We start from the raw sequence: 23251 nt of genomic DNA, 5'->3' as shown, positions 1-23251 counted from the left end.
GGGCAAAAATACACCAGGATGCAGGCAGTTCTGAGGAGGTCACTGTGGTAACCTTGTTTAGAGGAAAGGTCTGCATACGTGGGCTGACCTTCTGACCCTTAATAATTCAAGAGTAATGTTATGCATTCTTCATGCCTGTGCAGCATTTCTCTGGCATAAGGCTTCTAATCATTCCCAATCTTCATATAATTTTCAAATGCATCTTTACACATATGCAATATATGCGCACAGAAACCTGTGATTGTTATTTAGTATCCTGCCTATGCAGATTAAAATCATTCAACTCCAAAGTAAACAAAAGTAAAAGGAAATACTCTCCAAGGTTCAAATTGCTTTTTTACTGCAGTGACTTAGTAACTTGCCTTGTGCTGCAGTGAGGTGCACTTTTTTTGTTTGAACCATTTGCTTCACAAATGACTTTGTACTCCAGCCTTTACTGCTGTTGTGAGATTTCATCAAGCAAGCAGTGTTTGTTCTCGCATGTGTTTGGTTGGTTTTGGCCATTTAGTTTGAAATTCCATTATATGACCAAGTTGCAGTAGAAGGGCCCCCCCCACCTTTTTTCTCTCCTTCCTTCAAGACAATGAATTTTGTTCATAAACTGAGAAGATCTGGCTGTCATTTCTCTTGCAGCTTACCTAGCAATGTGGTTGTGCCCTTTCAGAAAGGGAGTCTCTGTTGTGTCCCCCTGTCTCTACTCCCCCAGTTCATTGTGTTTTATTTACTGTATGTGGTGGTCTTTTTAATGGGAAATGCAGAGATTTGAATGAAGTCTAAAAATAAGAGAGAAAGGTTCATGTTCCTTGTTTAAAAGTTATAGCACATCATGTTGTAAACAAGGATTTAGAATTTACTCTGATTTTTATGCTGATATTTTGGCTTTCTAGTTTTTCACTGCCTCAGCCTGTAGTGGACTGTAACTCTCCACTTCTCTGGGTGTTTCTCACTATCTATTTACATTGTTAGCCTTGTTTAAATAGGGAGAAGAAGCACTGAAGTTTTGTAACTCTTTTTGGTAGCCTTGTCCCATTACAGTTATTTTTTTTTCACAGTGGCATGATCACATGCATGGATAATTTTGACATATTTCACTATTTTCCTAATCCTATTGTTTCAATGGAAGGTTTCAGATTTACAGAGAACACAACCAGAATTGAATGCGGAATTGGATAAATATTTTTCTGTTTTAATAGGCATTCCATGGTTGTGGCCCACTGTATCAACACTGATTTAGAGATTGATCCGAGAAGATGTGTTGATTAGGACACCATCTGTCTTTTTCTCGTGGATGACACATCATGATGCAGTGTGTACGTTCAATGAGGAGAAGGGGATTGGGTTTACAGTTCCTCTTTGGACTGCTGTCATGGGAATCCTGCTTGCACTGCTGTGGGAGGTGCAGAACGCGTGGCCCTCGGTGTGTCTGGGAGACACCTGCAAGCTGATTGCCCTTAGCCAGGTACTTGAATTAAGCAATCACTCTTGCATAAGCACTGACTGTAGAAGAGTGCAGCTGACTAATGGGCACCTGCTGCTCCTCTGCGTGTCCTTCCTCAGACCTGGTTTTATGTGCTTCGGCTTTGTTAGTCCCCTCTGGGGACATCATTGAGTTGACATCAAGCATGTCAAATGCCCTTCAAATATGCATACGTGCATTTGTCATCAGCATCCTATAATTTTGTGCTCTGTCTTCTCCAGCATGCTTCAGGTAGTATCAGCACAAATTTCAGGGATTACATCCCACTCTCCTTTACAGCCTGTAGCCTAGGGCTCCCTTCATCTCTAATGATAGTCTCCATCAGCTCCATGTGGAAAATGTAGCTACACAGGCCCAGCATTTTAACAATAGTGCCAGCCAGTTTGTGTGTAGAGAACAAAATAGATTTTTGGACCCAGCCTAGGCCTGAGGCTGGAACTGGATTTCCAGTTGCTAAGTGTAGGTAGAAGCTACAGTTATATTCTTAATCTTAGTCCTTTGAAATGCGTTTTCTGACTCTCCCTTTAAACTCATGTGCCTCAAAATAATACTGGTAGTTACTTTAAAGCACATATGTAGATGACTCATAATGTCAACACACATGATTTCTGTAGTGCCTTTTCTCCTCTACTTTGGAGTTAAAACAGCATTAGAATGTCTCAGGTATTACTTTCATGATTGGCTAGAATATAATATTCTAATATTGAAAAGTCCATTATGATAGAACCATGTAAACGTAAGGGATATTTATACTGTCACATTTTGTGTGTATTCAGACTCTGTTCAAAATCTTTAAACGTTGACTTTGATTTAAGCAATTGCATATGCTTAATTGATAGATTTCTTTTTCCATGGAGTAACTGGTAACGAGTACAATGTTACTGCATTTCTGCTGATATGGAAGCACTAAGATCCTCTGAAATCAAGTGGATTATTAATTATATATTGAAGCTGCTTTTCAGGCTTTCAAATATCAAAGATTTTTGCATTTGAATAACAAAGAAAAGCAAAAACCCTGAACAAACCAACAACTCTTCCCAAAACTTCAAAAACCCCAAACACGGACTCTGTTACAATATCAATCAATGTTGGTCCTTTTCTTAGTTGTTTATGATTGTTCTGTAGCTTATTAATCCTGGGATAACTCTGACCTAGTTGCATGAATGATGAATTTAATTTTACTCCTTGAGAGTGTGATTTGTGGTACTTGTGTGCCATGGAAACGGTGACAGCAAATACGAAAGCAAAATTCCCCGTGTCCCTTATCTTTGCAGTGCCTTTGCAGGGACTTTTCCGACTGGAGGAACAGAGCTTACTCCTTTTGCACTAAGAAAATATTTGAATATGTTATATCAAAAGTAGCCTGAAGTGTCTTTTTTGTTGGATTTCAGTTGAAAAACGTGGATTGTGTTTCATGCTCTCTGTTTAGATAGGTGCTTGTCATTCTAACAATGAGCAAAGAAGGCTCAGTGTGTGAATGCCTGAATAGCATGGAGCCATAGAGAATGGAGAGGATGTTATGGAGGGATGTGGAAAAGCATGAGCAAGGCAAGGGCTTCATTGCATAGATCACCTGTGATGTTTTTAGTGCCTGCATCTTGGAGAATCTCTCAGATGACACTAATTTGCAGCACATTAAGTACAGAAATTAGGAAGTAATAAGAAATGCATTTAAATAGGTGAGCATTCAGTGGATAGCAAGATTGTATTCTGTAACAACGTTGTAAGAAAGGGCCTTGTATTTTCCCTGACAACTTAAACACTGGCAGCCACATAAGAGCTAGAAAACCTATGGAGGGGAGTTTATCCATATCTGTGGATTATGGTTAAGGTGGCAGATTTGGCAGCATCTTATTGCTATGAGCTGCAGTTTCCTTTACTGTTTGACTATGTGGTGGGTGGAATTTAAGACTTCATAATTGTCACTGATTATAATGGTCACTGGTGACACCTTCCTGCTAGAATCTTGTCCTTCCAAGATTCAGTTCTTCACAGATAAAGATTCATGTCAATTCAATGTTTGCTGAATCTTCTATGGGTTTTTTTAAATTTTTTTTTTAATAATTTAGAGCTTCTGTTTGTCTCACCAATATGCCAATCAAAAACTAAACTTCAAATTGCTCTGATCTTAGTAAAAGCAGTATCTTATGTGATCCTGTTATACAAAATCATGTAGTCTATTAGGAGGGGAGGAATTGATTTATATTCAGAGTAAATATTTTTTTGTCTACTTGTAATTAGATTGATGTGCCTACTCACCATCTTGTCTGTACTGCAGTTCTAATTTTCCTTTATAAAACTGGTAGGTAGAGACAACTGCAAAGGCATTGAATTGATTCCTTACTATCAAAATGTTGGGTAATTTGAGAACTGAAGCCACTGTTGAAAACTGATGTCCAGAAGAATTATCTGGGTTTCTACAATCAAACCATATATTTCTGTATGTTATATTCACACACGTTATGAAAAGATACTCATGAAGTTTTCTGTGCATGGCTTGTTTGTTTTTTTGTTCTGGTGTCTTGTGGAAGCTGCTTCAAGTGAAATCATGTATTCCTCATGCTGTAACACTTTTCCGTAATTTATTTCCCTTAGAAACTTTCTAATGGCACCTATTAATTTTCTCCAAAGATTTAAAATACTATTGATGCTGAATAATGTATTTAATTAGCCCCAAACTTTCTATGTAATCATTCCAATCTGTGCTTCTCTCTCAGCTTTTGCCTGTGAGGCTGATAAATGGCAGGAGGGGGAAAGGGCACTTTCCTGTCAGTGGTTGTGGAGCCTTTGGTCCTTGGATTGTCAGAGCCGTTGTTCCTTCTGAAAGAGCTGTGAAAAAACAATGAAAATACTACTTAGCTTCATTTAAGAAGTCAAAACAAATATTAGTTCTAGCAAAAAGCTTCCTTATCTTATGAAACAGGACATTTTTATGGTTCCTGTAGTGTTTCCCATCTTTTCATTGTAATAATATTAGCTTATTTGTGAAATCCTGGATTGTATCAGTCAGAGCTAATTTCACATTTCTGTGTCTATTCTTGTAGGGTCAAGAGGAAAGATAAATTAGCTCAAAATTATACAAGTGTTTTTATGCAGTTTACAGTAAATACTAACTGAATCCTCTTCACATTTTTATGGGCATTGTATTGGTGATACACCAGTTCTGAGGTCAGGCACATGGATATCAAATTGCAGCTGTATTGGTCTGGTAAAGGACAGTGTAAACTGTACAGATTAATTTTTTTTAATTTTTTTTTTAAACTCATTCTCATGTTTTTTTCTTCCTGAGAATAAAATGAAGGAAGGTCTTTATACTTTTAACCCAGACCATAGAGGTAACATATGGTCAAATGCCAACTGAACCATTTGTTTGCTAGGCAGCTCCTCTAGATCACAGTTAGAAAAAAATAAGTCAGTTCAGCAGAAGACTGAGAAGCATTCTCAAATAGGACAACATGCTTACATGCAGTATTATGGATAAGGCAGGAAGAGAGACCAGTCTTGTGAGTCTATAGTAAAATGCATCACCATTTGTGTATTTAGCATTCATTAGCTTAGCATGGGAAAACTTTTCTTTTAAGGACTCCTTTAAAATATGTTTGAAGGCTATAAATGGAAATTGTTTCAAGCAGGAGAGGCTGTGCTGTGATTACTGGGGACATTCACCTGTAGAGTTTACCTATGTGAAACCAATCCCTGGTGTCTGCAGGATGGAGTTGAGAAAAAGAGTAAAAAGGTCTAGGAAAATGGTTTCCAGAGATTTTAGAAAACAGGAAAGTTATGTGAAAATATCCCTATGACATTTTTGTCTGTTGCTGAGCGTGGCATAATTGAGGAGGATATTATTGTCTCTTTGTGGGAGCTGAAGGGAAGAAGCTGTCATTCTTTACTGCCAACCACCCTGTTTAAACTCCTTCGGAAAAAGATTGTGGAAATGTAACTGCTTGCATAAATTGTCAGCTCCCAATAAGGTACTCACCCCTCTTTTAACTGTGTAGGAGGACACAGTCAAACAGATATGAATGAGTTGAGATTGGACATGGGGAAAAGGGTCTTCACTGTCAGGGTTGTCAGTTCCTGGCACAGGCTGGATGCAAGGAGAATGCTGTGACAGCTCCAGAGCTGTGTGAATGCTCTGGAGAGGCCAGGAGAGTTTGCCCAGTAAGGTTTGCTAACTTGGGAAAGTTTTGATGATGCTGAAAGTTGCTCTGTTAAATCTGTGTTGTTAAAATAATTTGGTGATGAAATACTGATACACATTGGATTGAAAATAAATTGTTAAACCAAACCTTTTCTACCTGTAACCCTGTGTAAACACCAGACAAACCTCTAGGATGTGTAAATACAATTTAACAGAGTATTTCAGTACAGATATGACCTTATGTGCACAAATTATTGCGGGTGGAAAAGCAGAATCCCTAATATTTGTGCCCTTTTGAAAACACTCAGCAATGCAAAGGAAGCTTTCAAAATCTCTCCAGTGAATTTTACTGAGTGAAGTCAGTAATTTTTTCTGAGTTTTAATATGTGTTGTATATTAGAGATGCAAGTGAGTTTCCAAGATATCAAAGTTAGAGGTATTTTTGGGATCATAGACTCACCATTAGCAGCTGGTCTTTGTTAATTAGAAGCAAAAACAAATGATAACAACTACTTCAGTAGGATTTTTATACATGACTGTTCACAGAATAAAAACAAAATTCATGGAGATTTTCTTTTATCCCAGAAAAAGGGAAATGGTAATGTATACTGTGAAATAATGATGTCATCATGAGCTAGTTGCATATTTAAAATATAACATCTGATTAGTGCCTCTTAATTACCTGAGGATTTTCTTTAATAACAAACAACATTAATTTTTCCTTTCAAACATCAGGTTATTTAAACTGTAGAATGACAAACCTGCTGTAGGAACAAGGACAGCTACTTGAATTGGCCCATTATCAGCAAGTCAGTTGTATTTATGCCCTTGTAAAATTTCTAGGTGTTCTTGCACTGTGAATGAAATGATAAGTATTTGGCCACTGTTTGGGAGAGGAATGAGCTTGAACCATTATGTAACTCTTGAATTGTTGTTGATATATGTAAAACTACTTCAGATAAGATAAGCAGTGACATTTATGGTTGGACTTAATGATCTTAAAGGTCTTTTACCAACCTAAATGATTCTATGATTGTAAATTTTTTGGGAAGCTGTCTAAACGAATAATTTCTGCTCCACATTCTAGAGTAATAATTGAGTAGTTAATTAAAGAGCAAATACAATGAGGCTCTGGTCTTCCTTTTCTCCTTCCCTCTTTACTCTTGTGCCTTCTGTTCAATACATGGTATTTCTTTTCCTTGCAACATAAGCTTTAATATGCTTGTTCAACAGCAGCCTTCATTGTTGTCCTTCTGCAGCTGTTCGATCTTTTTTCTCTTTTGCTTCTAGCCTCTATGATTAATTTTCTAGCCTTGTCTTCAGTCCTCTGCAGCTGACTGAAGGACTTCAGTAAAGCTTTTATGGTTATACTGCAGAATAAATGAATCTCAGTTTCTCTACTGCTTATGAGACTCTTGCTCTTATCCTAAGACTTCTAGCTTCTGTTGCCATAAAAATCCCATCCTACTTCCATGGAAGGGCTTGAGTTTGTGCATTTGTTACAACAAGGAGGAGTGTTGATCCTTATTTTAGAAGATATGCAAATTATTAGGGGTTCCAGAATTATTTTTAGTCATGTGTATCATATAATCTCATTCTTCTGGGGCCTCTAAGATGAAAAGGAAAATGAAACTGTAGTTGAAGATTGTGTAGTGGGTTGAAATATTGCCATTTTAGAAGTAGACCTAATATATAAAAGTGTATTTTCCTTGTAAAGCAGTATTGTTGAATGTTTTGCCATCAGTGAGCTGCAGTTCATAAGGACATTTGCATGTTACTTCTTAAAATAAGGTAATAAATACATAACTACTTATGTGCCATCAGTGGGTGTTTTTCCAGATAGCATCATATTTTTGCCTGAGTATCATACAAGAATTGGAAGGTCTGTATTATTTTGTAATTATTTAAATCTTTTTTCAGAATATCACTAATCAGTAAAAAAATGTTCTTTGTCTGCAGGGTGGAGTTCATTTCTTTTGTTCCTGAGAGCTGAATAGGAGAAAGGGACATTTCAGCTTTTCTTGATAAAGGTAAGACAGCATCTGTTGATAAGGATAAGACACTGTTCATTATTATGAGCTCAAAGAAAGTTTGTCGATGGAGGGTTTGTTTATTTTGGGCTATTTTTCTCAACTTTTGTGCTTTGTAGTAAGTGCAATGTGTGATAATGTAACTTGTATTGGGAATGGAATGTGTAACTCTACCAAAGGTATCAGTAAAGGCTCTGAAGTTAAACAGGTACCTGTAGATCAGCATGACAAAGTGGATAGCAATTTGTTCTACTGCTGGTACTTGTGGTATTTTCCATGTGCCACTGAACTGGCCCGCCTAATTTTACTCCATCTTGCCTCCACAAACTCAGCAAGGGGTCTTAAAACCAGCAGAGTTTTCTCTGTGCCACTTGTCAAAGGCAGTGTGTAGGCTTGCCTGCTGCTACCTTCACTGCTCTGTATTGTCGTGTGATAGTGCCAAGGTTGATGTGAGAATAGAAGGACCTTGAGATCTATTTTGAGATAACAGCTTCAAAATTAAGCAGCAAATAATTATCGTGCTTGTCAGAAGTACGAGACAGAGAAGGGGACAGAACTCTGGAGGTCTTCCTAGGGACATGCCTAATGGACAAACATATCGTCAATGACTGTTTCTTCACTTTGTATTGAAAGGTCTGACCTTTTGTAGATTTGTGTGTTGAATTACAGCCTGCAAGAAACATTTAGAAGTAGAGCATGCAGCTTAGTGTTGAACTCTTAATTACAGTTTTTGATGCAGAAATCTACATAGGACTGTCTTTCCTTATTTCTATTTGGCAAATTTTGAGACGCGGGGGTGAGTTTGATGTGACAACTGCTAATTGTGGGGTCGGTCTGGTTTAGCAGTGACCATGCATGCAACAGATTGACCATCCATGTGACCTTCAAGCAATGCAGGTAGAGAGCAGAAGTGTGGCTCAATTCTGTTCACAGGGGCTGGAATTCATATATGGTCATTTCTAATTTGTCCTGTGACAGAGGCTGCAGTCTCTCATTGAAGGTGATAATGTGCTTTAACCAAGACAATCACTGCCTATTCAGTGACTGCATCTGTAGATCCACTTTTGATTTGGTCAGCAATGAATTTAACAGGATGGTAGAATGAAGGCTCCAGTTGTACGTTGATGTTTAGGCTAACAGGAACAGCACAGCATAAGTCTACTTCTTGAAAGTTGAATAGTTTGGAAAAGAGGAAAAGACAACTCACATTCTGTGATTTTTAAATTTACTCAGCATGTATAATCTCACAGGTTAAACTGTTGCTAGAAGAAGTCTCAATCAATTACAAAGGGAGAAAAAAATTTTCTCCCTTCATGAGAAAAGGAAGTGATGTGATACATCTGAAGTGATGAAGTGATACATTTATTGAAGAACTTGTAGACTCCTAGTGAAGCAAAGTATTAAATTGATAAAGATGCATGGTGAAAAATTGCTATGCTAACATACATGAAAATGTATTAATAATAATTTACTGATAAATTAATATGGCCTGAGTTTAATCTCATTCTGGGAAAACCCATGTTCAAGGAAATGAGAATTTACTGTGTTAGAATCTAATTGAGTATGATTTCTTTTTTCCTTTCTTTTTTCCCCCCCTTCTTTCCTACACTAGGGAACTCATGTAAAGTAATAAATAAATTTTAAAAAACACATAAACTTAAATATTTAATAGTACACACAGTGTTAACTTGCTGGTTACAGTCAAATTCTTTTCTTCCCATCCTGGTGAGAATCAGTTGCTGGGATAAAGCACAGTTCTCTGGTGAAACAGTGTACTCTTGTATTTTCTGAACCTTGAGCAGAAGTTATTGCTTCTCAGAGGCTGCTCCATGCTTATTATACATCCATTAAGCTTTGCTCAGATATATATGTGTATATTTTTTATATATATATAGGCTAATATATATATATTAGTATTCTCTTTTTAGAGAACAAATAAATTATTCTTTCTCTATTTAGTGTTCTCTTTCTCTATTTTGTGTTCTTCTCATGACTGCACAAACAAAGCAGCAGCACTTTGCTTTCTTTTTGTTACTTTGTGGGTGTGGAAGAGCTTGGAGTTCACACTTAAATTTACCAGTATCCAGCAGGATTTAAGGATTGCATTTAACGACAGAAATTCCCAAACATAATCAGTGACAGATTCAGTTTCTGGCTGTGTGAACTGGTGTAGCTATGGGAGGAATTTGAGGTATAGAGGCAGGATCAGCTAACAGTGCCATGGAAAATTAGTTGTAGTTGTTAAGTTGTGATGCTTCCCCATATTGTAATTACTACTTCAGCTTAAATACTTCTGCAGTGGCTGCAGGCTTCATGAAGAAAAATAATATTAGCTGTTCCCTGCTCCTACCTGCAGTCTGCTCCAAAAGCAATGCCCTTGAGTATTAATTTAGCTTTATTTTCTAGAGGATACACCTCTGTATTATATACACAGATAGTTCATGTCTGCAAATTGGGTGTGAGAGTAGGATGAATGCTTTAAAAGCCTGCTTAAAAACATGCCAGCAGGCTTCCAGCTCAGGCTGGGAAAACTAAGGGCCTTGGGAGTGGAAGGCCAGAAACTGCCCTTCAACTTTTCCTACATCATCTCTCCCAGTTATGCTAACCAGTATAATTTTTTTTTCACCAGAACGTAGTTCAAGTTCAAGCCAACAATCCTCCCCATTTCTTCCTAATTCTTTATTCCCTTACCCTTAAATCAAGATCCCTTGGGGGAGCTGCACTCTTCGTACTTCTCTGGTTTATGATCAAACACACACATGTTCTGGTCAGTCTTCTCCCTGAAGAGAGAACTGTGTCAGAAAGCAAATGCTGTCCTCAGAAATAATATTTGCCTCAAAGGAGCTTGACCTTCTTGGTGATGTTTTTGGAAACAAAGTGCAGGAATAAGTGTTATATTGTAAATGAAGCGAGTAAAGTAGCGTTGCTGTTTTCCTAAATAAGAACTGAGCTTTAATACTGCTGAAATGTTTGGTTTGCTGATGCACCTTAACTTTCCAGGAAGTTGGATGTTGTCTTGACTTGTTTATTTTGGATATTTCCACTAATTGATTGTAATCTAATTATCCACATACGAAGCTAGGCCTCTGAAACAGCCAGCCACTACAGTAGGAAAGATTTATTGTTTTTCTTCGATTGAAGGAGGAGAATTGAGTGATATTTTTGTTTTCAGTGGTGTATAAAGCTGCAAGTGGAGTCACAGAGGCGGTGAAGTGATATTTTGCCTCTGGGAACTATCTTTCAGTTACTGTTCTCATGATTCAGTTTATAGGTGCATGTTATAATTTTGAATATATATCAAAAGGGCAAGGCTGATTTATGCAGAAAATTATGCAAGGGGACATTTTGTTACCTTTCCTGTTTCATATACTAACAAAATAGTTTGTTCTAGATTACCAGTAAGCCATTTTCAGCTTGAGAAGGTGACTAAAAACTTAATGCTGGGGAATGCACCTCTCTCTCACATAGTGGCTCATTTTCTTTTGTTTCTAAAAGGTGATCAGTCCAAAGGAGGGAGGCTGGGTGAGGAGTGGATGTTGCTGAATGGAGTGGAACGAGTTACTCATTCTTCAGAATAGCCAGAAGGTAAACTCAAGTGCACTTGGAAACCACGCTGGTAAAATACCCCATGTGTGGTTCAGGCTGTTAAATACAATGTATACTATTGACTTTTTTATTGGGTTAGAGAAAGAATCGACCCCTGAGAATGCACTGGGAAAAATGTGCTGTGGAGGATGTTAAAAAGTGGCAGTGTAGAATGCAGTGCTTTGCACCCTGCCACAGCCACCTAAATGTGCATGACAATATACACATATATGGATTTGTTCCATAGACACATATACATATATAAATATTCTGTAAATAAATATACATGTATTCATATATAGGCATATATGTATTTGGAGATGTGTCAATACACGTGTGTATAATAAGGGCAAGTACAGGTATTCTCAACCTGGGGATGCAGCAAGTGTTGTGGAAGGCAGGAAGATGTGCAGGAAGCTTTTTTTTTTTTTAGTAGGGGTGGAAAAAGGAGTGAAGAGGTTGATGGTATGATTTACTACTCTACCTAGCTGGACTGAAGTTTGGGTCAGACTGGGAGTAAGATTCTGTTGAGATATAAATATATTGCAGAGGGAGAAGAGGTAGAAAAAACTAATCAAAAGTGTCTTAATGTAGAGGAAGGAGAATTTTCAGTGCTTGAGAAATGTGGAACAAGTCTGACACTACAGACTCTTCATGGAAAACCTGCTGGTTAGTTATGATGTGATTAAAAAGGCTTACTCAGATATTTATGAAAAGATGAAAATAAGGTTAAACAGTGCTGGCAAGGCCAGGGTAATGTAACCTTTGCAGCCTTGAGGGATAAAAAGCAGGATGTAAACACAGAAACTAAACCCATCTTATCTTGGTACAGAAAGTACAATTTACGTCTCCCCTGGCCTTGGATAAAAAGGCAAACTGTGGGATGCCAAATAGAAGTTCTAGCCACTGATAGTGAAAACAAACCTATGGCATTAAATGAAATGAATAATTTTCATCACAAATGTACATCTTGTAAATCCACTATTGAAAAGGTGTTGTGTGGCAAGTCCAGAGTAAAGGAGGAGGAAGTTGAATAAGATTTTAATTTTCCAGAGTTGCCAGTTGCTGACTGAGACTATTTGAACTGAATCCTGGCATGTTAGTATCAAAATACTGACTGCATCAACCAGTGTTGTCTAGTAGAATAGAAGAAAACACTCTGGAAATAGGTTGGTCATTGCATCTCCCTGGAAGTTATCTGCTGCTGTGACTACCTAATGCACAAAAGTGTAACGTGTTGTGCCGGGATAGTACAATAGAAGCATTGTGATTATGTGGTAATTTCTCTTCCTGGAAAAACATAATTTAAATCACTGAAATCAGTGGGACTGAGGAACACAGCTAAAATATATCCCATGTTGCTCTCCTGAATAGAATTAATTGTACCTCAAATACATTCCTAGGTAATGTGGTTGGAGCTGCAGCACATCTGTCCATTGTGTTTGGGACACTGAGATATTCAGCAACCGAAGCTCTTCTATGAACAGCATATTGCAAACTACTGAAACCACACGTGGAGATAGTACATTTTGAAAGTCATAGCTCTGTGCCTGGAGTTGAATTACTTGTGTTATATATTGCACAACCATTGGCATGCTGAATTAGTGTCTCTGGAGACCTACAAAAGGAATACTTATTTGGAGAATTAGAAGTCAAAACTAAAGGACTAAGCCTGCTGTAGAGATCAGACTGCTGTACTGAGAAAATCAAAGTCCATGTGTGTGATTTAAACCATGTTTGACATGCCAGGCTTTGGTTTCACCAGGAGACTCACTATGCTATTTGGCTATGTTTTTAAAACCCGCAAGTGTAAATTAGAACAAGCTAATTTTATAATTATTCCCAACAGACACACAAGTAATTTAGTCTCAAACATGTTTATTTTATAAAGACACAATCATTCAAAAAAGAAGTGCTGAGAAACCACAAGTGGTTTGAGCAATAGAGGCTTAGAGCTTTGGCAAACATGCACATGTTTAAAATGTGGTAGCGTTTGTTTAAAAGCCATTGAGTGTTCTGTCTCTTTCTTTGCAGCTTTATGACTGTCCTTAAAGAGTAATACCAAAGAGCTGGGGGGTGGAAGAGTTGTTTTGTTTATGGTGGCATTAGTCATTAATTTAATTTAAATTCCAGGAAAAACCTCAGTTGTTCAGCCTTGAGAAATGAAGACTAAAATCATGCTTGTTTCATATGCTGCTAGAGGAAGGAGTGGTCTTGACACTGAATATAGAAGGGGATTAAAAAAAAAATCATCCTAAAACTCAATGGATTGTTCATTCTGAAGAGACAGAGATACCCCTTCAGGAGCTTGAAGAAGTGACTTCTCACAGGGTATGAATATGCCATGGGGATGTGGCACCCGATACAAATATGTTAAAATTCAGATTGTAACATTAACTTGTATAAAAGTCCTTAAAAAGGTGTTTAGAAATGGTGAAGTTCTCAGCAGTTAATGAGCAAAATCACATATGTCATGGCTCTCACCAGTTCTCTGATTTTTTTTTTTTTATTTTTTTTTTTTTTTTAATACTTGACAATCAGAGAAGTGCCCCACAGTCCTTGGGCCTTACACAATGCATGATACAATGTTATAATTTCTGTAAAATAGTGGGAATAATAATAGTAGAATTTATGGGTGGAAAACTGCTCTCAGAAACCCTGGACTTCCTGAGAGTAGAAAGCTTTATTGCACTAAGCTCACAAAGACTAGTTAGTCGTTTTGCTTCTTTGACTAGAGAGATTAAACAAACACCTTTAGAAGGCTGTAATGTGCTATCAAAGGTGAGTTGTAGCCTGCTTTGCTTCTTTAAGGTGGTGTTTAAATAAATCTGTATTTGCCTCTTTCTAAGCAGTGCTTTGGTGTTCTGGTTTTGACACAAGTATCAACTTGGGGGGGATGGGGAGACATTTAGTTTATATAGAGTGGATTTAAAGCTTTTTCTAAACTTTTTATAAGACTTTTATATACAGCAAGGTAGCAACCAGATTTTTTACATTTCCCATCCTAACTTGTTAGGATCACAAAACTAATCCTTCATCAGGCAATGTATCATGTTTTAGGTTCAGGTTGTCTTGCTTCTGCAAGCTGTTTAACTGCATCTGAAGCATAATGCTGCTGGAGTTAATATATAAGTCGCTATTTCTGGATTTTCAAAAAGTCTTCAAAATCCAAGCACCAATTTTTCAATAAAGGTAGTAGGGCTTAGGACTATAACTTCTTATAAGCTTTTAAAATTTCAAGCCCTGTGCAAAGTAGGATGGTATGGTTGGGAAGTCAAAGTGATGTGAATTACAAAAAAGATTGTAGTAAATGGTTCTTATAGGTTCCAGATCTTTCTGGCAAATTCTGGCAATAAAATTTCTAATATAAAGTATATGTGAGTATTTTGTTAAGAAGTAAGTAGCTAGAATATTTATTTTTGTCCTTCAGTCTAGAGAAGTCACAGAGATTTAAGGAGGTTTTAGGCTTTACAGAATATCTTAAAATGCAGTTAGAACTTTTCATAGAATCCTAGGTAAGTTTTTAACATCATGTGATTATTGATTTTGCTAAATAGACCAGACTCATATCTTCAGTGAAAAATCAGATCTCTAACTTAAGTAAAGAAATATTGCCCTGATGAGATGTTGGTGGCTTCAGGAAAGGAATTGTTGTGAGTAGTTTTGTCAGATTTCTGCATGAACTCACTTTGTGCATGTCTTCTGCATTGTTTTAATACTGGTCATCAAGTTTCCAGCACAGTCTAAAACTATAATTCCAAGTCTTTCTCTGTGGTCAATGTACAAGGCATTGCTCTCACTGCTTTCTGCTCCAATAGGTATGCCTTCATATTTACATTTCCCATCAGAAAATGTGTTTTTTCAATTGTTGAGTGCAGGTTTCAAGATTTGCCTATGAAGATGGAAAACTGTGCAGCAAGGGGTTACGTGTGGTATGTCCCCATTTATGTCCAGCCAAGGCCAGCAGAAAAGGCATCCTACTGATGGTGGTGGGTGCTTGAGCACCACTGGTTGCATCCTCCCCTAATATGTTACTGTATGTTTTTTCTTTCAGTTTGCATAGTTGTATGCTAGGAATGTGTTTTTGTAGTTTTAGTCATTAAAAAGTGCTGCCTTTCAGTTTTTTACAGCAATATGTAAGACACAGCGCTCTTCTGAGAACCTTTTAATGTGTATGCACTGTTTTGACACTTCCATCTGACAAAGATATTTTTTGATACTTAGACATGAAAATCCTCAAATGGCTTCATCTTCAAATTGGTATTTGATTTCAAGCAGTTACTAAAGTTGAGTAAATATGTTTGTTTCCTGTAATTCTTAATGCTCTAATACTTTATTTACATATTTAATTTTCTGTACAGTATTTGCAGTGAGTGTTTTCCTATTTAATTTTTATTTCCTTTTTTTATGCCTCTAAGACATGTTGCACATTTTGAGGTTGGGTGTTGGGCTTTTCTTTTGGGAATATCGGTTTAGAGAAACGGGAATGAATGTTCAATATGGTCTTTGTATCCCTTTGTTATGAAAAGCAGATGGAATGGTTGATTCCTACTTTTTTTTACTTTAATGGCTTTCAGCTGCATTGAGCTAGTTATATTTGTTATAAATATCATTCACCTGAAAAAAAAAAGCTAAGCAATTAATATTGCAAAGCTGCAACAACAGAAAGTGTCACTTTGAGAAAATAAGTTGAAAGAAACCGATTTCAGTCTCAAGGTTTCCCCAGCAATGTTATTTTTGATTTTAAAGTATACATATCTAAAACACCAACAAACACATGAAACCTTTGAATACTGTTATTCCACATACATCTCTGGCATTTATACACATGTGAAGAATTGCACTGAACCCTAGTGTTACAAAAGAAAAGAAAGGACCTTAGCAAATGTGGTACTGTGTGGAAAGAGCCTCAGGGCAGCAAGGAGGCATTCCTTTTTTCTGTTTCATATAGATGTGAATTGTGAGACTTCCACTTTCCTTCTTTGCATGCCTTTTTTGCATCCTTCTGTACTTTTAAAATGTTTTTACAGATGTAAATATTGTCAGCGAGGCTTTGCATATAAGCACCACCCAAAGAACTCCTATTATGAGGGTATAAGTATTGACTTGAGAAAAAGAATTTTTTTGATGCCTGAAAGCAAAATAAGTAAATAAAAGCACCAGGTAGACCCTTGACATTTTCTAGCTCTGGGCATATATATATACATATATATATATATATATATATGCATGCACACACACACAGAGTGGGAATTTTTTAAAGAATGCAAATAAAACTAAACAAAAAGCAGTGGAAGATATAGAGACTTAGGAAATCTTTTGCATAACTCCACAAATTATGAAATTACATTTCAGTTTTAAATGCTAATATTCTGTAAATAAAGTTTAAAAAATTCCTCTGACATCCAGAAAGTTTAATTTAGAGGCACTTTTTTTTCCTAGTTGCATTTAAATATATTTATAGGTATCACAGTAATATAAAGTTCAGTGGTGCAAACCAAATTCACAGTAAGGGCCCTCCATCTGAATGTGCACTCTAAGAACTTTATACCCAGTTTTCCTCCATTAGTGTATGTGTAGTTAAAAGCTACAATTAAAATGTCATCTGAGATAGGTGAGCAATGAATTTGTTTGAGACTGATCTGAGTCCAAAAGATAAAAAAAAAAAAGGATCCTTCAATACTTCAAACATGATGCCTACTTCAAGGGTAATTTTGGCAGCCAAAGGGAAGACCTCATTTAAAATTAAAGAGATTTACAGCACTTATGTGCATAGTCAACTAAGGGAAATGAAAATGTAATTGCAAGCAGCCATCACAAGCTCAGTCTTTCAGTTAGGTTCAGTTAAAAAGAAGCCCAGTTTATTATGAAGTGACATGGTAAAGTTGGCAGGATTTTGTCAGTCTAAGCTAGAGCTGAATCAGCTGCAGGTAGGAGATAAAAGGCCCAATCCATACCCCAGTGAAGTGAATTGAAAGCTTCTCAACAGATCTAAGACTTTAAAATTTGCCAAAATATTTTGATTGTGTGTGGTAAGATTTTTTTAAATTTTATTTTCAGTAATTATTAGAAACATTGTTCATTTACATACATTTAAATAAGTAAAAAATAAGTTGAGGAAGTCACTGTGTTGATCCCAGGTATTGGTGCCTGAGCCCTGGGTGTTCTGGAGAGTCCAGAAGTGCCTGTTACCTTATGAGGCCGTGCTTATCAATACTTGTCACTGCATCTGTGCCCTGCCGCCCAGCCAAGCCCTGTGGATTTGAACCAGGTCGGATGTGAGAACTTGCTCATGTATTTGTCAGCCTGGCAGAGCACACGATGTATTTGTAGCTGCCTTGTACCAGCTGCAGGAAGACGGATGATACCTGATCTGGCATAAAATCTACCTAGATAAAATTACTTTAAAAAAAATTAAAATGTATTTATGTCACCAGAATGGTTTGATACCTGTTGATGGTTTGCTTTTTTTTTTTTTTTGTCACGAGATTTCACTGCTTTCTTAGGTACTGAACATCCAGAAGCTGCAGTTACCATCTCATTGAACAACATACTACAATTATTAATACTGTATATTAATAAATAATTTATATTCAATATTTGAATTTTACTGAAGTAAATGAGATTATTTTCTGGAAGCTAGTATTTGCCAGGGTATAATTTGTGGAGATTTTTTTCCCCTTATACTGAGGGAGAATTTTCCATGACAGGATGTTTTCTCCTCTCCCTTCCCCCAGTCTGCCCTCTCACACAAAACTTGTGGTTTTCCTTACCATGACGTAAACATTTCTCATAAACAGGATTCACGCTATTAAGATAGAATTATATAAGAGGGATTTATTCAGGCATGATACTTCTCCTCTTCATCAGCACAACTGGTGCCATGGTGAACCTGTCTCGGGAATATGAGCAAGGTAAATGACAGAAATGCCACAAAACTTCCTGTTGGACAGGGAGTCATGGCCTTACTGGAGTAAATGCTTGTGGAGCTGCACCATCAGAGCAGATGATAGAGCACTAGTATTTCACATGGGGAAATCTTATCAACAAAGGGTGAAGACTTGTGTCCTTTTAGTTATTTGTTAATATTTCCAAAGTTTGGTCAACATGTGGGCTTTTGGTAGACAATAATTCTTAAAAGTTTGTTAAAGAGGAATGCAGGGTAATAAAAATGCACAGTTCAGTTCTAAGAAATGGGATGATCACCTGAGAAATGTGTTGGAAAAGGTAATTTAGGGGAGGAAAAAAGAAAATTGTGAGAGGAGGTTGTTTCAATCACAAGTGCATGTGCACACATGCTGCTATTCCATGTATAATCACATTACAGTCCAGGATAAAGGGAATAGAAAAGCCTATGCAGATTTCTGTAAGTGATCCCTGCAACACGAGATGTGGGATGTGAAGAGCTCAGTTGAATGTCAGTTGGGTTTTTCTAGGTTAAAGCAGAAATGACATTTTCACTTCTCGATTTTATAACACTCTATCTATACTGTTTATGTCAATAAATATACTGAAAACAATCTGCCAGGAGCTGACATTTGCATGCAGCTGCAGAAGTGTCAGGAATTTCAGAGCATCATCTTGTTTTGACTCTCAGCTTGCAGCTCTGACTCAGGTAATGCATTGCTAATATGTAGCAATTTGGCAGCACCCAACAGCCACTGGTGACAATTTTCATCAAAGAAATGCAGGGCAAGTATGCAGATTTAAAAGGATTTATAGCACATATTTGTGTTGGTGGGACCATTTCAATCATGCAGTAATTGCCTTAGAATGGTTTTGCACAATTGCTTTCTTACAGTTTTACTGACTGCTGTCCATGGGCAGGAGTTGGATTACTGGAGAGGTTCTTGCAGGGTCTGTTGACAGTACGGCCACAAGTAGGCAATATCAGTGCTCAGGCAGCAGAATTTGATGAATAAGATAAACCCCATGTAAACTAACAAGCATATCCCTTGTCTGTATGAAAGAAGATGGCGGTGTTAAGGTCGCGTTTAAGCCCTGAATTGTTTAGGAAAACTTATGTCTCCCAGCTGGGAAACATCACACAGACAGTTCAGAATAGACCAAAGTTTTGGCTTAACAGAAACACAGAAAGTCAACTTTGGTAGTTTTATCTGCTGTGCTCCCTTGGGCTGGGGCTTTGGAAAGGAGAGTAAGATCTGTCATTAGTCATCATTGCCTCCTGTGAGCTATTAATTTATTATGCTCTTTTATGTCTGCATGCATTTTTGTAAATAGTGCTTAGATTAAAGTTAAGTGTATGCATTTGTAAAAACAGATGGATTGGACTTTCTTTTGCTTCTGAGTAGGGCTGGTACCATTTGTACTCACGTTAAACATCTACACTTCTCTGCTGTCTGTGAAAGGTTTTGTAAACTTAGAAGCAAGACTAATGGTTGGTGAGAAGAGCAAGTTGCAGAAACTCTGATTCCAGTTTTTCTCCCTTTTATTAATAAAGGAATGGCCCATGTGTGCTGGATAACTTTAGTGACTTGGTAGAACTTCATATACATACCTCTGTACTTGCAAAGGGCTTTTGGGGATGCTTAAGTGCTCTTCCATCCCAGGGCTGTGTGTACACAGTCATGAAATGGTCGTGAGAGAACTTTGTAAGAACTCCTGAAGGATCTTTCAAGGTAAAGTGTAAATTTAGCATAGTATTTTATTAAATAATATTTCAGCTATCTCAGCTTTTGATCCTGTTACAGCAGTGCTATGTGTTGAGGTAAATAGGAACCTTGGAAACACAGTGTGATGCTGCATGATCAGCTTCTCCAAAACCCGTGAATGAAACTGTGTCCTCATTGGAGGAAGTGGGGCTGGGATTGCATACACAGGCACTCCTCAAGCAGAAGGTGGGCTCAGCTCTTGAAAATTACATTAAGCACAAGCTACTTAACTGTAAAAGTCTCAGGTAAGTTTGACTTGTCTTTAGATGAGTCAAATACATTCTGGGGCTGATGCAGTTTGATGAGTATTTTCTGACTTCATTATGCCATAGGCAGTTACTGTACTGTTTTTAGAGTATTGGATTCAGTAAAAGATGAATTAAGAAAAAGAATTGTGAGGATATCTCACTGTAAATTCTGGTATTCAGCAGCTCCAGGCAAGCAAGGGAATGACATAAAATTAGGCTGCATGTTTGGTTTAGTGTTTTGGCAAGGTAAAGGGTAGGTTAACAAGGAAAAGATAGGATTAGATAAACTCCTGGTGTAATTTCTCTTTTAGTTTCTCATTAGGTTTTGCCATCGGGTATAGTTACCTGTGGCATGCCTTTAATGTTTTGTGTTAAAAGGGGGTGTTGTAATTTGTATTCAGGCTTTGGAGTGAATAGACTTCTGGCAGAGGGAGAGTTCTCTGGAGAGGATGGATCTTGAAAGGAGGGACCTCAGGAGAAATCAGACCTGCAGAAAACCTGGCCTGTTACTACAACATGACCTTTTCCATGCTGTGTCTTGGTTCCTGACTGTAATCCTTGAGATGCAGCTTTTTTTGGAGCTTACTTTATGCCCTTTAAATGTCATTTTGTCCATCTTTCGCCTGTCAGAAATGTACAATGGAGGTTTTGCAGCTTAGCTGTGTCACACTTATTCCTGTGGCAGTTCCTTAAGAAAGGACAAGAATTGCTGAGAAAAATAAAGCTTTGAGAGTATCCCTTAACAGTTTGGGTGCCCTTCTATGAAAGATGAGATAATTCTGAATTATCAGAAGTTTTTCACCCTTTCTTAGATAAAAGAAAAGCTTATTTCAGGCCTAGTTATAACATTGCTACTAAGAATGATGGAGCTTCTTTATCCAGGGTTCTGTTTTCTTCTGAGAGGGTTTTTGGGGAAATGGGTTATCCCAGTGCTACCAGCAAGGTTGTTCTGCAGCGCAGTGAAGAGAGGATTCCAGTCTGTGCATGATGGAGATAAGTTTCCCCACTCATACTCCTGTGGCATGCATCCTTCCACAGGGCCTCTCCCAGCTCCCTCTTTGTCATTGTAGCTGACTGAATGTTGGAAATGTGAGGGGTTTTCATTTGCATTGCTCATCAACAGATCGCCCAATTTCCAGTGGTTGCTCTTGCTGCTGTTCTGTTCTTCTCAGGTGCCTCACGGAGAGTGTTCCCAGCTGAGAGCCAGCCTCATGTGCTGCTGTGAGGGTAATGCTCCAAAGCTGAAGAAACCTGAGAAGGAGACACAGCCTTCCTGCAAGTAATAGATGGTTACAGTTTCAAATACAGGCAATGGAGGGAAAAAAAAAAAAAAAAAAAAAAAGGATTCCTATCAACCATGCAGCCTGGGGAGGGAAGGCAGGGTTTTCCTGAGAGGGGAAAGATGTGTGTCTGTGTTGTCTGAAGGAAAAAGAGGTGAAAAGAGAGATGAAAAAGAGAAAAATGGATTGGAGCTTTTTCATATCCTACTTAATCACAGTCATATGTCAGGCTGTTTGAGACGAGGAGGGAGGGGATGGCTTGTTGAAAAGTGTAGCGTGCTGGAATTCTGCGAGTGAGCTGTGTGGTGAGTCCTGTGGCTTACTGCTGCTCTGATGAATAGAGCCTTTCCAGAGCTGCCAAGCCCGAAGCAAATGTGGTCAGGGATTTATTATGAAATGTACCAAACCTTGGCATGGGGCTAATTGCATATAACAAGAAGCGTGCTGGAAACTCAGACCTGGAAGGTGACAAACGCAGAAAGTATTCTATATCTGACGCTGCTGAAAGAGGTTTTGTGAAGGGGAATGTCTGTATGTCTGTGCTTTTTGCTAATGAGCTCCCAAACATAGCTGCATGTTTTCATGTAAGTGGTTTGGTTAACATAGATGTAGCTTTCTTGTTTTGGTTATTTCTTTCACAGCCAACAAATAAGGAATAATTGCAGTATGGCTGTAATAGCTGGAGTTCTCAAAGGAAGTGCCTGGGTGCTGTCTTCAAACTATCATTTCAAAGAATAGATTGGAAAGGTATGAGCTTGGGTACAACAAAATACTGGAGCTGAGAGTTTGAAACTTGCATATCAAAGTTACAAGAGACAGCAAAAATTAAACTGTAGGCCTTGAAGAGAATGCTCTGTTCAGTGTTCTCAGTGGTCAAGTAACAAATTTGTACAGCAAGACTGGAGTTTCTTTAAATCTGAAAGTTTCTTAGAGCTTCTAAATCTGTGTCCTTGTATGTGTAATGTTCATTATCATATTATACAGCATAGACCTGCACCACAGTGACATTTAATCCAGTGAAAATCTTCTTGCTTCCTTTCAGTGCTTCATCCTGCTCTTCATGTATATCCATAGCTGCGTTTTGAAATCTTGTGTTGGTCTTTAATGTCAGACGTAGTTAATCTTTTTCTGTGCCATGCTGAGACACAGACTACTGCTTCTGTCTTGGAAAGCCATCAAACTGTCCAAATGAGTATAATTAAAAATCAGACGTCCTTCAAGGAAGGGGAGGAAAAGAAAAACTGGGGAAAAAACCCACAAGCAGTCAAGAAAACCCCAAACAAAAAACCCTGTGGGATGGATTCAGAACTTGATTGACTTGATGTTAAGTGATATAGAAGATAATCAGTAGTGAAACATGCAAGAAATAGAAACAAAAGCTACAAGATCTTATGCTAATATTCTCTTTTGTGAAATTCTAAAATTTGTTGTCAAGTTTGTTTTTTTTTTTTTAAATGAGAACAGCTTTTGGGTTGATGTTTTGGCCAAAAAACAAACATAAATCCATTCTGTTGCTTTCCTTCATAGGATATCTGCTTCTCAACATTTTTAAGACTTCCTCATCTAATTATAGGGTCTGAAAAAAATGCAATAGCTCACTTAATTTTCTCCCTGGTGGTGCCAGACTTGCTGTACAGTGAGGTATTAGGGAGAGACAGACATGCAAAGTACAAGATCCTTTGGATAGCTTCTTGAAGGCTTGTACAGCCTTCATCTCACTTTCCTGTTATGTTGATGGTCAGGAAAGGAGAGATTTACAAATGAAGCAAAAGAGATCTCAAGCAAACAGAAAGTAAGCACTCTGCACACATTTGCTCT

General features: G+C 37.6%; 1 protein-coding gene across 6 annotated transcripts in view; it reads left to right on the top strand.

The window, feature by feature from the left end:
* The window catches only part of BMPR1B (bone morphogenetic protein receptor type 1B), a 230949-nt gene that overhangs the window by 37283 nt on the left and 170415 nt on the right, over positions 1–23251 (top strand). For all 6 annotated transcript variants that reach the window (XM_068187541.1, XM_068187543.1, XM_068187542.1 and 3 more), the window contains one exon: positions 7578–7648. The gene's annotated coding sequence lies outside the window, so the exon portion shown is untranslated. The remainder of the gene's footprint in view (positions 1–7577; positions 7649–23251) is intronic.

This window comes from Anomalospiza imberbis, chromosome 4 (assembly GCF_031753505.1).
Source record: "Anomalospiza imberbis isolate Cuckoo-Finch-1a 21T00152 chromosome 4, ASM3175350v1, whole genome shotgun sequence".
Lineage (NCBI taxonomy): Eukaryota > Metazoa > Chordata > Aves > Passeriformes > Viduidae > Anomalospiza > Anomalospiza imberbis.
This window is presented reverse-complemented; position numbering and strand designations above follow the sequence as displayed.